We start from the raw sequence: 15161 nt of genomic DNA on the forward strand, positions 1-15161 counted from the left end.
GTCCCATAGAAAGGTTTCAAAGACTAGGAGACAGGGACCCTGGAGGAGAGAAGACTCAGACAACTTGGTATCTGTCCTCCAGTAGTCCAAGGATTGTCGAGAAGGGGGAGGAGCTAGAATAATTATCTTCTGTTCCCACCCCCACCCCTGTCCCCCATCCCCAATGCTGGATTTCTTAGAGCAATAGAGCAAAGCTAAGAGGTCATTAATTTCAGCTCAATATCAAGAAGCTCTCCCCACCAGAGTTGTCCAAAGACCGACTTGCAGAACTTGGTAGGGATCTTACTGGCAACTGACCGTGGGTCATTTTTAAAGGCCCCTCCAGGTCTGAGAGCCTCTGGTTCTCCCTCACTGTGTTGAACTGGGTAACTTGGGAAATATGCAAGCCCGCTGATAGACACTAGGTGTCATTTGTGTGGTAACTTTGTTGACATTGCCAAGAGACAGCTTGGTAGGCAAATACAATAAACCTCCTAGGGATCAGAGTGTGTGTTTGTAGAATGAAGGAAAGAATCTAAGAACTCACCATTTACTGAACAACTCCTTTGAGCCAGGCACTTCGCCTGAACATCCTTTATCTCCCTCTTCACTATCCCCTTTCTCCCACAAAACACAGAACTTCTGTTATTTCCCTTGAGAAATGATCACTCCACTCAAGGAAAAATACTGTTCTGTTTCCTGTTTCTCTTTAAGGGATTTGGCTGAACTAAAAACTCATCAGACAGTTTTCATGCTTTATTATGATTGCTGGTGCTAACAATAATAGATTAATTTTTTCACCCTCTAGAGAAAAGCTGCAGAAGAATTAAAATAAAGAGGGTTGATGCTAAGGAAGGTTTTTCTTTGTTGAGTTGAGTCTGGAATTAGATAGGGAGGGTGGGGCAACAGAAAACAACAGCACAACAGCAGAAAAGGAGTGGTCATGTGTTTGGCAGGGACTTGGATGGAAACTTCTGAGAGAATGGTGGTCTAGACACACATACAAATTCAAATTCAATAATTTCCAGGAACACTGGGCTTTGGATAGAACATGCATATTGTGAAAATGTAAACTAGTGGTTTTTAAGCCTCCATTTGTACAAAATAGATCAACATAAAACTTTTCTCTATTCTGGTGAAATGGAGTCTCCAAAACTCCTCTGGGAAACCCTAGGGATCTTTGGATAAATAAGTCCAAGTCAATGTAAGAGAATTCCACCCACTGGATGACAAGTCCTCAGTTCACTTCTTACTTAGTTCATTTATTACTTATTTATTATCTCTTCAAGGCTCTCCTAGTTTAGCATGGGCTAATCTGAAAGACAGTCTGTGGCTACAGTTTCCGTATTGTCTCTTTTTGTGGGGCAGGTCTCTCTAGTCTTTGTCTTCATTATTGCCAATACCTGCTTACTCCTCTCCCTTCCTCTGGTCTCTGTCATCTCTGATGCCTGATGAACACAGGAAGCACACTAATTGTTTTCCTAAAGTATATTTTATTATGCTATTCTCTTGATCAAGAATCTACAGAGGTACCATAGGCCTACCACCTGATTCAAGTGTTTCCCATCAACATCCTGTAATCTCTACTTCAAACCACTGTGTCTTATTCAGGACTTCACATAAGCTGCTCCTGCCTGGAACACGCTGTAGACTCCCCCCATCCATTCTTCCTCAGCTAACTTCTGCTGCTCACCCTTATACATCATTTCCTTTGCAAAGTCTAGGGACACATGTGCCCCTCCTGTGCACTTCCATAGCACTCCAGGACTTCTCTCTCAAAAGCAATTCAACTATAATGATTTTAGGGCTACTTATTAATCTCCCACTAAATAAAACAACAAGAAAGTAATGTCCACACCTTACTTACTTTTGTACCCCTAAATCCTGGTGGTATTACATTTGTTGAGTGCAGGAATTAATTCAACATAGATATTTGTTGAATGAGCAAATGAAAGAATGAGTGGATGGTTGATGATGGAATGAGTGATGGATAGAGCTCTTCTACAGGTGAACGGTCCTTTGTGGTACCCCTTCAGGTGGTCTTTTAGTTGCAACCCCTTTAATTTTAGGGTCTGTGTTAGTCAGTTTGGGCTTCTATAACAAAATACCACAGACTAGGTAGTTTATTAACAACAGAAATGTATTTTCCACAGCCCTGGAGGCTGGCAGTCTGAAATCAGGACACCAGCGTGGTCATCTGAGGGCCCTCTTCTGGATCTCAGACTTCTCACTGTGTCTTCCCATGGTTCAACGGTTTAGGGATCTTTCTGGAGACTCTTCTACAAGGGCATTAATCCCATTCATAGAAGTTCCACCCTCATGACCTAATCACCTCCTAACATCATCATCTTTAGGGGTTAAGAGATAAATTTTGGGGGGATGCAACTTTCAGACCATAGCATATACCAGGTGAATATTCCTTTTATCTGTTTCTAGATGGGACAGCGTGACAGGAGGCATGAGCCTTTTGCAAATGAGACACTCTGAGTGAGGAGCAAGCTGTTGGATATCTGTGAGGGTGAGGGAGGGATTCAGGATAATCTCCCTGGAAGCTGCTGGTGGTGCTGGGACAAACTCTGGAGGAACTGGAAAACGGCTTTTATCCACCTTATTGCCACTGGGATGTGTCTGGGTAGTAGCAGCCGTTTTGCCTTATTACCCAGAACCTCCCTCTTTTGCTATTAAAGAAATCAAGGTCTAGGAAAGCACAAGGATTTGTCAAGAGGCTCAAGACTGGTGGCAGAGTCAGCCTAGAACCTGATTCTTGGAGCAACACTTTCTGTCACCCATTATTTCCTGCCCACTGCTGCCCGAAAGCTTTTAGTTCCTATTTGCTAACTCACAGTTGCGTGTGCAATGCCTCCTCCACAGTGTTCACTACCTATGACATTTGATGCTGTGAAATCAAGAGGCCAAGGCCAGGGCATTTCTTTCTGACCAACATTACCACAGAGTAAAGCTGTTTCGGGGTGGGGTGAGGGGTGGTGTCAAGCAGAGGAGGCCACAACAGCCAGGGCAAGCAAAACCAGAGGAAGCATTAAGAAATATGTCCCCACACATGTTCTTTTTCTCTTTGGGCTTCTATGACAGCTTCATGTTTTTATTTTGAGACTCAGCAGACAGTGGGGTACATGTGTGGGTACACACATGCACAGGAACAGCAAGGATTCATCGGAGTCATACAGTAGAGAATGAAAAGCCCACACACACTTAAACCACCTTTTCCACCTGATCCCCATGATTTAATTTGCAGAGCAGAATCGTGTTGAGGCCTCCAAATACCAACATCTCTGAGCTCGGAGTCAAATGGCAACATACTGCAGGTGTCCATTTCTGAGGTGCTCTGATGCCAATACTTATTCAAAAATGGGTGCATCAGTTTCTTCTGCTTATTCCATGGTAAGAGATGCAATAAGGTTCATCCTTAGGATTCTCTTTGAGTTATCCCTGGGTTTGCAAAGATTCCATAAGTTCTAGTGGAGCTGGCCTCCTTACCACCAAGATGAACAACTGCTCTTGACCAAGGATATTGGGACTTAAAGATTCCTCCAGGGGCTTAGCTATTTAACTAGTGAATGTCCATGAATCAGGAAGAGAAATGAATAGCTAATGAACTGGCAATGGCCTTAAATGAGCCCTCAACATACAGGAGCAACTCATCTCTCTTTCTTCTTTTGCCCATTCATTTATTCATTCAACAAATTTTCCCCCAATGGATCAAGAAACCCACAATCTAGTGGGAGAGACATTAAAGCTTGAGTCATTATTACATAATATATATATTTAAGATGCTTGCAATGCAAGCAACAGAATATCTGGCTCAATCAGGCCCAAATAAGGAAGGAAATCTATTGGCTCATAAGATTGAAAAGTCGCGATGAGGGTTTACCTCAGATAAACTCCCTCTCAGTAGCTTGGTCACTGGGTTTCTCTTCCATTTCTCTATGGCTATGTTCTAAGGCAGGCTCCCCTCAGAGTCCAGACACTGCTGTAAGCAGCTCCCAGTGCTACATGTGTCGTTGTTCAGATCCAGCCAGAAGAGACAGTGTCTTTGCCCAGCAATCCTGGGAAGTGTCTGGAACTCAGTCTGGTTCAGGGGTGGCACAGATGGCCTAAGCTGAGCTAATCAATCACATGATCAGAAGATGGTCACATGGTCCACTGCAGAGGCAGGTGTGGGCTGCGGTTCCTAAATAGAACTGAGAGTGAGGAAAGGGAAGAAAGAGGTATTAAGAAATGTCAATTACAGGGTGAGGGCTTTGACAGTGGTACTAACAAGACACAGGGGAGCAGTCCTCCTCAGCCTGAGTAGGCCCAGGGTTTGCTATGGGCGCAAACCAGGCAAAGGGAAGGATTTGAATTGATCACCTCTGGAACACATTCCTAGGGTACTAGAGCTGGACGCTGCCCTCAGAAAATGATGAAGGAATGAAATTAACATCTACAAATAGAAGTCTAGGAGCAGACTTATGCCAGGACCCATGAGGCTGTATGTTGGAAGTGCCTATCTGTCTCCTATATTTTCAAAGCAAAAGGTGAAAATACTGAATGTGTGTTGAGAGCTGCTCATAAGAAGGTTCTGGTTCCAAAGGCTGTGTACTACCAGAAAACTTCATCCAGACAAAGTTCAGGCTGGATTCCCACGAACCTGGGCTTTCTCTTTCTCTTTGAGTCTTAGCTCTAGCATTCATTCACTGAGGCCTCGGGCAAGTCACTTAACCTCACCACTTAACCTTTCATCTTTAAAATTTGTCTAATAGCAATTTCTTCCCAGAAAGTGATTGTGAAAATCTGAAATAATACCACAAAGTGCCCAGCACACAGCAGGCATTGAGCAACTGTGACTATTGTCATTTAAATGGGGCTGCCTCTTAGGGATGTTGCGAGGTCAGAAGAGGAATGTGCACGTGCTGGAAGTGCCTGGCATTAGGCAAGATCTAAGCAGCAGACATAAACGTCCGGGAAGGATGGTGTCAGGCAGATGCTGATGTCACTGAAGTCTGCTCATTCACGGTTGTTCCCGGAGTCCCCTGAACCTGGGCGTTCTAGACAGCAGATCCCCCTCTCCTGGGAAAGGCTTTATTTCAGAGGAGTAATGTCTGGTTCAAGGTAATAGACTCACTTTAGAGAGGAACAAAATTTTTACTCAAAATTACCCACACTTTACTCAAAATTAGAGTAAATTAGCAGCAGGGTCCTAAAAGAGAGGAGACAACAAGAAAGTAAAAACACCACTATGTCGAGAGCTCTGGCCCCAGCTTTGGACAGCCCAGCGCACCCTGGAGGAAGATGGGCTGCCTTTGGCTGAGGCTGGGATGACAGTTTGTGCCAGGGCCACCTCAGCCCTGAGGAAAGAAGCATTACATGCAGTGGGCATGAGAGAGAGAGAGAGATCAGTGCCAACAGCTGCAGCAGCAGGGACACATTTTGTGGCTTTGAAGCATAGCTGTAATAGCTCGGTGGCATCTGTCCTCAGTGGGAGCTGGTACATCAGGCCTGACACAAATATCACCACCAAAACCTTAGAGGAGGGTAGCTGAGTGCAGGGGTCTCCTGGTAGCTGAGGGCCACACCAGAGAACACATGTGGCCATCCCCTCAGATGCCCATGAACAGCTGGGGGGCTTCTGCAGGGTTGACTGGGGAAAGGGTGAGACAAACTGTCTGGGTTACTCTAATTTTGCCCTAGAGTGGTGTGCCAAGGAACCTTGGGTTAACAATTCCTGGACACTACACAGTCATTTCAATTCATTTCAAAGTTAAATCACCAGAAGTACATAATTGCATTGAAGCTTCAAGAAACCATGACTTAATGTCATGGTTTTGCCTTTTGCCAGAGATAAAATGTTTGCAAATACACTATAAAACTTCCTATAATGACAATTTTTATTATGTTTTAAAACTGTATGTAAACAGCTCTCTTAATTACTTTCTCTGAATATGCTAGGAATGTTTATCTTGTGTTGAACTAACACACTTTCTTCCTCCCTTCCTTTCTTCCTTTTATTCCTTCTTATTTCTTTTAAATGAGAGCTGAATCATTTATTAAATTTCTCTTCTTCTTTGGCCACTAGGACAGTAAGAGTGAAAGGTGTGTATAATTGGAAGAAATTTGGTGTATATAGGTTTTATGGTAAAACTACCTCCCACGCCTCTCTGTTTCAACACAGCTCTTGTTCTGGGTGTTTTGATTATCACTGTTATTTTTAGTACCATTCTATATTAATGTGTCTTTCTGGTAAGTCATCTAAAATACTTGTTGGTATTACTTGAAATTTAATAAATGCATAACTGCTGACAGAGTACATAAAAATGTAATCTTTTCTACAACAGAGAACTCTTTCTTTTAAACATATCATTTTTCTCTTAGGCACTCAAAGTTGAGAATAATGCTGCCTTTTCTTTTTTCAACATATTTTCATCTGAGGCAATTCTTTGTTCTGTCAAATAGATTTATTTTCTTTATCAGAGAGAAATGTGGGCAAAAGAAAGTGATCTCATTGCATGATTCCTGACACAATACCCAGGACTGCGTAAAATTTGATCTCACAAATGACTTAAGAAACCTTTTTGTTTTTGAACACCTGTTCAAAGAAACCTTGTTTGAAAGAGTCCACTGTGGTTAATTCTCTAGTGGCAAGACAGACAGACTTTTGTCCTGATCTTTATGTTAATGTTGAACAGAAAAAGCTGGTGTTCAGTTTCCTTTCCATGTTGTAATTTTTTTAAAAAGATAAAGCAGTATTAAATTATAAAATGTACTTCTTGGAGTCAGTACATTTCTATTTGGAGACAGACACAGATCAGTGTACAATTCAAAAGCTTTCCCTAAGTGAACACACAACAAAGATCAAGAAACAAAATTTACCAGCACCCCAGGCACTGCCCTCTTGCCTTCCCCAGTCACATTTCCCCAAAATGTAAGCATAACCATGCTTTCTGACACCACTGAGTATTGCATTGCCTGTTTTAAAAGTCTGTATACATTTCATCATTCACTGTGTCCTTTCTGTGTCCTTTTCATGAGATTCACCTTGTTGCTATAGGCAGCAATTCATTTTTATTGCTCTGTACTAGTATTTCATTATAGAAAACAGCACAAGTCATGTACCCATTCTACTGCTGATTTCCACTTGGGTTTTTAGAGTTTTTGGCTCTTATAGTATATACTGCTGTGAATATTCTTAGATGTGTCTTTTAGTGAATGTATGTAGGCATTTCTTTCATGGACATACCTAGTTGTTCTGGATCATAGGTTTCATATATGGTCAACTTTAGTAGATACTATAAAACCTATTTTACTAGGCACTAGAAAGTGTGCCAATTACCATATTCATTAGCAGTATATGAGAGTTCCATTTGCTCCACTTCCTTGTTAGCACTTGTTATTGTCAGTCTTTGTAATGTTAGTCATTCTGGCGATTGTGAAGGAAGGTGACCTCTTATGTTTGTAGGTGACCTCTTATGTTTGTGGCTATTTGAATATGCCTCTTTATGAAATGCTTGTTCAAGTCTTTGATCCATTCTTTTACCCTTCAACTACATCATGAAAATATTTTCCTATGTTTTCTTTACATTTATTTGTTTTTTACATTTAGGCCAGCAGTTCATATGGAATTGTATATGGGGTCCAGGTTAAGATTTTTTTCCATATAGGTCTACAACTGGCACAGCTTGCTTATCACAAAGACCATCATTTTGCCACTGTGCTGCAGTGTTACTTTTGTCATAATATCAGTTGTTCATATGTGTGTGGATCTGTTTCTGGCCTTTTTAATATGACCTATTGTTTTATGTGTCCTCCTTTCACAAACTAATGTTATTTTGATTTGGAACATTGGTCTCTAATACCTGACACTCTGGAATGCCTGACTGCAAGTTGCCCTGTAGCCTTGGCCTGAAGGTCTGAGAAAGTGAAACCAATTAATACAGAAAATCCAGTCTGACTATTACAATTAGAATGAGGAGTAGAGATTATTTCACCCAATTCTCTCTCTCTTTTTTTTAAATGACCTACCCAAGAGTGCTGGTTATCTTCTATTTACCTAGCCAAATCCACTGTCCATCCTTCTCTACTCCTGGAGGTCCCCACTATCAATGGGCTTTCTCACTTTCTGACTTCTAGTTCAGCTTAAGGGGGATATTGATTGGAAGACGGAGGGAAGTGAGGTCAGATATTATTCCTTTACCTACCTCCCTGTAGGTTGACTGATTCTCTCCATGAACAGTTATGACTCCTGATAGGCAGCTTTTTCCATACAGCCCTCTTCTTGCAGATACCAATGACCAATCATTTCTTTTGTCCCAGGTCTGGGATGTTGACAGTATCCCACTATTATTACCCCCAGGATACCACATCACAATTCTGACACTATGACTAGAGGCATCCATGTGCCAAACAGGAGAATGGGAGACAGGACCCAAAGAAGGGTCAAAGAGCACATGCCATCCATCTCTTGATGAAGGTTCCTAGAAGATAACACATGACACCTCTGCTCAGATTTCATTGGCCAGAATTTGGTTGCTTGGCCACACCTAGCTGTAAAGAAACATTCTAGATACCTAAGTGCCAAGCTAAAAATCTTATAAGCTAAGAATATTACTAGGGATAGCAAGCAGTGTGCCACACATGCTGTTTAATATGTATTAAATATGTGGTTATTAAACTTGTTTTCAGGGCCACTCTGGGCCACTCACTATTCTGAGATATGGAGATGAATAATGCATGGCCCTGGTCCCATCTAATTCAGGACACTGATCTCTTCTTCCAACAACTAACCATGTTGGATTAAAAACTCTAGGCATTAAAGATTCGAGAGTGCATAAGACAGTGCTCCTGCCTTCAGACAGATGACCATGAAAGCATACCTCTGCTGTTCCTCTTAGTAAGTTACCCAAGGAAAATGTGGTGGGGAATAGAAGAGGGGAACTCTTCTCTGAAGGAAGATACAAAGTTTCCCATGTGGACAGGGACTGACCTTCCTAGCTCAGAATCAGCATGAGTAAGACACAGGGTATAAAACTACAGAGTTTCAAGGGAGCAGCAAGGATTCCTGGGAGCCTAAGAACATAAGCCACATGAGGAGAGTGGGTAAAGATGAGGCTAGACAAGTCTACCGTGACAGAGGAAGGCAGGACAGACCCTGTGTGCCAAGCACGGGCATTTGATGAATGCCTCACTTACCCCACTTTCCAATCTCTTCTCCTGTACATGCCCATAGAGGCTTCCAATAAGTCACAAATGAATGATAATGTCATATCAGGAAGTACATCAAATTAAGGCTCAGGTTACATCCTGTAAGAAATTTACCAGAGATCTGAATCTTAGAATTTCAGCCTCCTTCTTGGCTTGAACAATCTGATAGAATTCTGGAATAACTTGCTTGGGTGGGCTTATTCCCAACCTTGGGAAGAAAGGCAAGCAGGAAAGAAGAGGGGGTCAGGAGGACTCTAATCCCACCCAACATTTAAAATGGTTCCACATAGTTTGTTTTGCAATAAAAACTCATTTAAAATGAAAATAGTTTTTTCCTCTTTCCCTCAAATATATTCTGGGAAAGCAGAGGAAGAGGAAGCATGACTATAAAGGAGGAAGCATTACACATTTTTATGAGCACCTACTATGTGCTAGACATTTTTCTACTGCTAGGGCTTTAGTAGCAAACAAGAGTGTCCCTTCTGTCTCTAAGGAGTCTATATGCTAAAAGCAGGGAAAAGAATTTAATGTGCTTATTACCTAAAATATTTTCATATTACATTTTATAGTACTGAACTGCTATGAAGTGGAGAGAAGATAATATGGTAAAGAATGACTGAAGATTGTTTAGTTAGGATATAATAGTCTCTCTGAGAAGTGACATTTGAGTAAAGATTTGTATTAGTTTCCTATTGCTGCTGTAAGATATTACCAGAAAGTTAGTGACTTAAAACAACATCACAATCTCACAGTTCTGGCGGTCAGAAGTCCAACATAGCTTTCACTGAGTGAAAATCAAGTTGTTAGTGGGCTTCATTTCTTCTGGAAGCTCTAGTGAGAACCTATCCCTTGCCTTTTCCAGCTTTTAGAGGCTCCCTGCATTCCTTAACTGTGGCCCTCTTTCCCTGACTTCAAAGCTAGCAGAGTAGTATCTTCAAATTTCTCTCTGATTCTGACACTCTCTCTCCTGTGTCTGTCCTACCCTTACCAGGACCCTCACCATTACATAGGACCTACCCAAATAATCCAGGCAATTCTTCCCATCACAAGATCCTTAATCACATCTGCAAAGTCCCTTATGCCATGTAAGGTAACATTTCACAGGTTCCAAGGATTAGGATGTGGGCATCATTGAGGGCTATTCAGCTTGTCACAGACCCAAATGGCGAAACAAAGTCAGCCACATGCAGATCATAGGGAAGAGAGTTCCAAGCAGAAGAAAGAGCAAGTGCAAAGGTCCTCAGGTGCAAATAAACATAGCACTTTTAAGGGACAGAAACTTGGAAACAAGACCACATCATCAGCATCTAGTTTTCTCTGATGGAGTTTAGAAAGGAGGCTTGTCTGTGAACGTTTCACATCTAGGAATCAGACAGAGCAGAGCAAAGCATCTTGGTCAGAAAACACAGCTGGCACATATTTGCATGTAGATATCCTTACTTTCCAGCCTATCCTTGACACTTTGCCAAATTTTTCAAAATCTTACATTCTATTTAAAAAACAAATCGAGTGCTATTTTAATACCTTTGAAAACTTTTATTGGAAATACTCATCTTTTGATTTGATGTTGGAACCCATCAACGCTGATTTTTTTTAATGTCCCACCATTTATTATTCTCTACCAGCAGATAAAATCTACAGCTGGAGGAAAGTAGAATATTAAGAATGAAATGGCATTTAAGGGAAGGTTTCAAATGTCTAGAAAACAGATGTTTCATTTTTTTTATGTGAATATGTGGTTTTAAAAAAAATAAAAGCCTGCAGTTTACATAGTGAAGTAAAAGAAGTCAAACTGTATTTTACAAGTCCCCCAGAATATATGGTTTCAATATTCCAGTTCAGCAGGATGGTAGGTTCAGGAGGTCAAAACTGAAGTTCTCCAAAATTTGCTTTTTGTTGATCATTATCCCAACACTGTAAACTGCAATATTCTTTCCTTCAAATAAAAAATCTTTTTTATCTGTGAATTTCTCCAGTTTTAGTGAACCTAACTACCTACTGGAACATTACAGTATACATTCTAACAATAGCCACCACCACCATTATAAAAGTTCCTGGATCTGATGTTGTTACTACATCAGAAAGGTAGACCTATGCGGTGAGGACCCCCAGGAGACTCAGCCATACCCTGCAGCGTGCTGTCACCTCCTGGTGGCTCAGTGGATGGTACAAAGGATCCATAGGAGTCAGTGGCACATGAAGACGTTCAGAAACAGAGCAATCAACTTACTGCTGGGTCAGAAAGTGATGGGCTCCTGGGGTCCACTCCCAAGAGACAAACTCAGCCCTCTTGGGCTGCTATTCATTATGAAGTGGCAGCCCACTGTTTTTGTTTTCTTTTTATGTTCTTTACTTGTTAATTTTAATACTCCTAATATCTTTAGCATAAATTCTTGTTAACAATAATTTGTAAAAGACCACCATTCCCAATGTATGCTTCTCAAAGGAACAACTATTAACTGCTTATTTTGAGTCTTCTCATAATTGTCTTTGTTTACAATAAAGTGTAATATTGTATCAGATCCTAATACATCATATCTGTTTTCTCCTTGTGAGTGGTTTACACTGTACACATAGTTGGACAATTTGCATTTTTCATTTCATTCAGCACCCTGGGTGACCTTCCATGGTAGGAAATCAGCAAGTGCCTAATGAAGAATGGCAGACCTCAGGGTTTTTCTGTGGTTCATTACTTGTGTTTGAAGAAGAATGTTACTGAAATGTGTTCAGATGATGGTTTTCAAGAGACAGGAATCCATTGTGTATGTAACTGACTTCATCTCAATGACTGTTTTGTATGACTTTGCTTTGAACATTAGCATATTATTTTCTTTATAGTAGCATCTGAGATAATTAAAGGACTTTGTAATGTCGCCTTCATTCTCATCTCAACTCATGAACAGAACTCACAAATGGCTTTCAAATTTGTCATTTCAACAAATATCCATTTTGACAGCTAGGTCAAGTAATTTCTCTAAGAGAATACATTATAAAATGAGATCCAACTTGGATCCATTATCATAAATTATGAGAAAAAGGTGTCATCATGCTTGTGAATTACAAGAGAATTAGAAAGACTTAGTATGAATATTTTTTTGTATATCTTGTAAGGTGATCATTTACTTTGCTTTTAGGGCTTATAAAAACAGAACGAACTCTCCTAGTTGTATTTGATGATTACCTCTTCAAAGAGGTACACTAGTGCTTTTAATTAGGGATTGAATTAATATTTCATCAAAATCACACAAAACATGGGTTTGAAAAGTGATGAATCTAAGTTAATGTCCAAAAAGATGATGAATTTTCCCTTTTTCCTTGTAAGCAAAGCCACCTTCAGTCTGCCCTCTGTGCTCTGAAGAGGTACCCTGATTCCCCATGGGAGACACATCCCCGGGGACACATCCTCGAATACACAGAACGACAGAATTTGTATTAGTTTATTTTGTCAGGACCTGGCCTCGGAACTTTGTTATAACAAAATTAATAAATCTCTGTCCTGGGATATATCACACTCTCCTAAACACGAAAAACCTAGAATAAGCTCTCTTTTTCTTGCTACCAGCAGCAGCTCCATCTAAGCAAGATATTTTCTATGATATATGACATGTGGGCTTTATCATCAAGCAGAATTGTTTCATTGTATTTTGTTTTTTAACAGCTTTGTTGAGATATAATTCACATGCCATACAGTTCACACACACTGGGTTTTTAGTTTGTTTCTCAACTTCACTAGTCCTTAATCTTTTTATCTGTTGTTTGGGAATAATAATAGTATGACCCACTGGTTTGTTGTGCAGATGAAGTGCATGTGCTCCATCTATTCCATGGCACCCAGTAAAAAATGGAATAATAAAAGCATAATTGTCAGAATAAAAATATTTCATTTTTACACACTTAACTTTGCCACTGAATTTTAGTCCTGTTGATTTATGGTAATCCTGCCATATATTGTGATTTGACATGATTTGATTTGAGGGCAGGATAAGGTAAAACTATGGAAATCTTAATCCTGTCAATTTATGGTAATTTCAGGTACAAAATTTAGCTCAATTCAGTACCTTATGAGTCTCTTTAGTCAATGGGAGACTCTGCCCATCCTGTGCCCTGTGATAGCGCTGGGTTCTCCAGAGACTGGAATTTTGAAAACCTTGGCAAAATTTTCACATTATTAAACACATTAAAAAACACATTATTATTAAGGAGAATTTATGCTAAAGATATTAGAAATATTAAAATTTAACAAGTAAAGAAAATAAAAAGAAAACTAGGTGCATATTAAACCTAGTTTGCATGCCCTGGTGCTGCTGCTCCGAGACTCACCTCCCTTCTCTTGGGATGAGCAGTGCAAGGAGAGGAGCGGTTTCGGCAGTCTGGGTGGCTCCTCTGCCATCTCGGGCCCAGAGCTGCTTGCTGCCCGCTCTGCTGCCCTCCAGTGACTGGCGGAGCCAGGCCCTCTGCAGGCCCTCTGTCAATGGGCCCAGACAGGAAATGGGGCAAAGGAAGGCTCGCTCTTACCCTCCACTCCAGACGCTAGCCCCTTCCAGCGCCCCAATGCGGTAGAGGGGGTAGTAGGGCACTGCACTCTGCTTTTCTCCTCTCTCCAAACTCTCTCTACTCCCCAGTCGTATTCAGATTCATTGGACAGCAGAAGAAACCAGGCTCTTTTTTCTACTGTTTAAATTAATACCCCATAGTCCCCTCAGCCCTGGGCAACCAGAGGTCTGAATGGTAGGTGACCTTGCAGAAGAAAAACGGAACAGTCCATGCAGGTCAATGTGTCTGACGAGTCACTGCAGCCAGGCACAGTCCACCTCAATCTATATCCCTAAAGTCTAATTTTACCTCATCACCGAAAAAAAAAAAAAAAAGGGAAAAAGGAGATTCTCTATTTCATTCACTAGGTGCAGGATTTTTACTTATTTTTCTCTCTTGGAATGTGGAATCTGAAAGGCTTACAGCTCTTTGTCCTTGCTTCTTGCTTTCATACTTTGGTCTCTGATACCCTGTAGATGAAGTGCTGCCCTACATGGTGTATGTGGGTTAAATAATGCCCCCAACACAAAATATATATGTGGCAGTCCTACCCCTAGTACCTCAGAATGTGACCTTATTTGGGAATTGGGGCATTGCAGGTGTAATTAGTTAAGATGGGGTCATACCATTTGGGTGGGCCCCTATTCCAGGATGACTGGTGTTCATATATAAAGGGGAAATTTTGACACAGAATCATACAGGGACATAAAGGCAAGATTAGGGTGATGCTTCTGTAAGCCAGGGAACACCAAAGATTGCCAGTCTGTCAGAAGCTAGGGCAGAGAACTGGAACAGATTCTCTCTCAGAGCGCTCAGAAGGAACTGACTCTACTGACACCATGAGCCCAGCCTTCTCACTTCTAGAAATGAGACAATACATTTCTGATGTGTAAGCTTCCCCGTTGGTGTGGTCCTTTGTTACAGCAGCCTGAGGAACCTAATACATGGGGCATATTGTGTTGTCTCTCCAGCCTGTCACTGCTCTGAGAAAACTTGCTCCCTCCCTCCCCACCCAACACAGGAACAGCCTGTTGAGCAACATGATGCCACCCCTCACTAGAGTTCATTGAGAACTTACATTTGAGACCAGAAAGCAAGTCTCTGTGACTGAGGCTAAAAAAATATAAAACTTGGCAATTGCCAGCAACCGTGTTTTCCATAACAGAAAGAAAGCCAGTCTACCACAGGACAAAGCAGGCTCCCAGGGGACAGAGGCAGGGCTGGGAGTGAGTTGGCAGCCTTCCCAGCCCTGCTGTATTGGTACCCACAGCCCCAGCTCTATCGGGACCTGTCTGTGACTTGAATTCCAGGAGATTGGAATGGCTGTGGACAAATTCCTCTTTTTGCACAAGATACTTTATACAAGGTTTGTGGCACTTGACAACTGACTCGCATTTCTAGTTAATATATTCTACAAAACTCACACACTCTTATTTTAACAGTAAGTGAAAGAT

The 15161-nt window shown here is 41.3% G+C and overlaps 1 protein-coding gene across 12 annotated transcripts in view; it reads right to left on the reverse strand.

Moving 5' to 3' along the window:
* Positions 1-1911: 1911 nt before the first annotated feature.
* SNX18 (sorting nexin 18) overlaps positions 1912-15161 on the reverse strand; it is a 112515-nt gene continuing 99265 nt past the window's right edge. For 4 of the 12 annotated variants that reach the window (XR_012131135.1, XR_012131121.1, XR_012131130.1 and 1 more), the window contains one exon: positions 1912-4178. The gene's annotated coding sequence lies outside the window, so the exon portion shown is untranslated. Of the gene's footprint in view, positions 4179-9162; positions 9274-15161 lie in introns of all 12 variants that reach the window. The other 8 variants (XR_012131116.1, XR_012131114.1, XR_012131123.1 and 5 more) reach the window with 4 other exon arrangements.

The sequence above is a fragment of the Manis javanica genome, chromosome 1 (genome assembly GCF_040802235.1).
Source record: "Manis javanica isolate MJ-LG chromosome 1, MJ_LKY, whole genome shotgun sequence".
Taxonomy (NCBI): domain Eukaryota; kingdom Metazoa; phylum Chordata; class Mammalia; order Pholidota; family Manidae; genus Manis; species Manis javanica.